Source organism: Molossus molossus, unplaced genomic scaffold (genome assembly GCF_014108415.1).
Source record: "Molossus molossus isolate mMolMol1 unplaced genomic scaffold, mMolMol1.p scaffold_m16_p_1, whole genome shotgun sequence".
Classification (NCBI taxonomy): Eukaryota; Metazoa; Chordata; class Mammalia; order Chiroptera; family Molossidae; genus Molossus; species Molossus molossus.
This window is the reverse complement of record NW_023425344.1, coordinates 239,392,388-239,394,892: the sequence shown is the minus strand read 5'-3', so window position 1 is coordinate 239,394,892 and position 2,505 is coordinate 239,392,388. Positions and strand designations below refer to the sequence as shown.

General features: G+C 42.0%; 1 non-coding gene across 1 annotated transcript; it reads right to left on the bottom strand.

Annotated features, from left to right (window-relative positions):
- Positions 1-1,491: 1,491 nt before the first annotated feature.
- LOC118621362 lies at positions 1,492-1,598 on the bottom strand. The gene has a single exon (XR_004957679.1). It is a non-coding gene; the product is annotated as a U6 spliceosomal RNA (small nuclear RNA).
- Positions 1,599-2,505: the final 907 nt, after the last annotated feature.

Here is a 2,505-nt window from a genome sequence, read left to right as displayed (position 1 = left end):
GGACCAGAGAGTCCGGGTTCAGTTCCCACTAAGGGCACGGACCAAAAAAGAAAAATTCAAGAGGACAATATTGGGAGACCTTTGGGTCCCCACATTTGCAAACACGGATAATGTGTTGTTCACTGAGAACCACGTTTCCTGTGCATACCCTCATTGCTATTTCAATTATATTTTCTCTTTAATCTAGTGCCATTTTTAAACAAGAACAGAGTTGATTTCATTTTCTAAGAATATGTGCAACAATAGCCTGAGATCCACAAAGCAAGCTGAGATGAGAATGCTGGGTGGCCAGCGAGATATATTCAGTAGTAGAATCACTCAGTATCGAATAATTGTGCTTAAAGAATTCATGAAAGAAGGTCAGGGAAGGTTCAACAGAGGAAGCAAAAAATCCAAACTCCTTTCCATAGATTATAAAAATTTATATGATCTAGCCCTTATCAATTCTCTGACCTCATCTATATTATTCTCCCCTTCGTTCACTATACTCCAGCCTCTCTGGGCTTCTCTTCATTTTCTAATACACTAACTTTTCCTGCCTTGGGCCTTAGCCCAAGAATCGAATGATTCCCACCCCCAGCCCCTAAACCCCCAATATTTGCATGGCTAGTTTCTCCTCTCGTTTGGGTCTCAGATCAAACGGCACATTCTCTAAGAGAACCGGCTCTGAACACCAGGGTCAATGGCCACCCCACCCCCCCTCTGCTTTCTAGCACATATTGTTTCATTTATTTAAAAGTACTTACCATCATCAATGATTTATTTATGTCCAATTAATTGTTGGTCTTCTCCTTTTGGAACATAAGATCCATGAGCAGGAATCTTGTCCGACCAGCTCTCTGCATCCAAGACAGTGTGTGGCATATATTAGGTGCTCAGTAGTTATGGACTAAATGAATGAGTTACATATTCAAGGAAAGCCGAGTTTGTGTGAAGGCAGGCATTCTAGAAGAGACACCAGAAGACATGTGTGGAGGCCAAATGTAGGCAGGGACGGGCCAGGAAAGGCACGTGTGCCCTGCTTCAGAGCAGGGAGTGAGGAGCAATTGAAAATTTCTAACCCTAGGTGAGAGGAAATCCTGAGGTGGGAGTGCGATGTGGGTAGACTAACCTGCAGAGATAAAGATGATGAAAGGAGGGGTGCTTAACATCAGGGAGAAGACAAGGTGTTGGATCTGGTATAGGCGCTTTTTAAAAGCCAAGTCATTAGGTGGGTTTGGCAAACACTGTGTAAGATAAATTGGAGTAGAGAGAAACTAGAGTCAGGGAGACTAATTAGGAGTTTTACATATCCCAGATGTCACTGGGATCTGAACAAAGATGGCATAATTAACAATAACAAAAAAAGGGTCAAGAGACATTATAAAGAATCAAGAGGTTGTTTCTTTTGCTGTGCAGAAGCTTTTTAGTTTGATGTAGTCCCGTGTGTTCATTTTTTCCTTTGTTTCTGTTGCCTTAGGTGATGTATCAGTGAAAATTCTGCTGCGTATGAAAAATATGGACTGCTTCACAAATTTGTGTGTCGTCCTTGCACAGGGGCCATGATAATCTTCTTTGTATCGTTCCAATTTTAGTATCTGTGCCGCTAAAGCAAGCACCATCAAAATGGAAAGGGAACCCACTGTATGGGAGAGCATCAATGCCAGTGATATATCGGATAAAGGGTTAATTTCCAATATATAGAGAGTGCTCATACAACTCAACAAAAGGAAGACAAAGAACCCAATTGAAAAATGGGCAGAGGAACTAAATAGACTCCTCTCCAAACAGGACATACAAATGGCCAAGAGACATATGAAGAAATGCTCAACAACACTAATCATCAGAGAGATGCAAATTAAAACAACAATGAGGTATCATCTCACACCTGTCAGAATGGCCGCCATCAACAAATCATCAAACAACAAGTGTTGGCCAGGGTGTGGAGAAAAGGGGACTCTAGTACATTGCTGGTGGGAATGCAGACTGGTGCAGCCACTATGGAAAACAAGATGCTGTTACCTCAAAAAATTAAAAATTGAACTGCCATTTGACCCAGTGATCTCACTTCTAGAAATATACCCTAAGAAGACTGAAACACCAATCAGAAAGAATATATGTACCCCCATGTTCATAGCAGCACTATTTACAATAGCTAAGATCTGGAAACAGCCCAGGTGTCCATCAGTAGACGAATGGATAAAAAAGCTATGGTACACATACACAATGGAGTACTATGCAGCTGTAAGAAAGAAAGAGACGACATGGAGGGACCTGGAGAGCATTATCCTAAGTGAAACAAGGCAAGCAGAGAAAGACAGATATCACATGATCTCACTTATTTGTGGAATATAATGAACATAACACTCTGAGGAACAGAGCAGACCCAGAGACATGGAAGTAGGGTACAGACTGACAACCCTCAGAAGAGGGGGTGGGGTGGAGGGAAGAGATAAACCACAGAACTTATATGCAAGTACACATAACCAATGGACATGGACAACAAAGCTGGGGACGGGGTGGGAG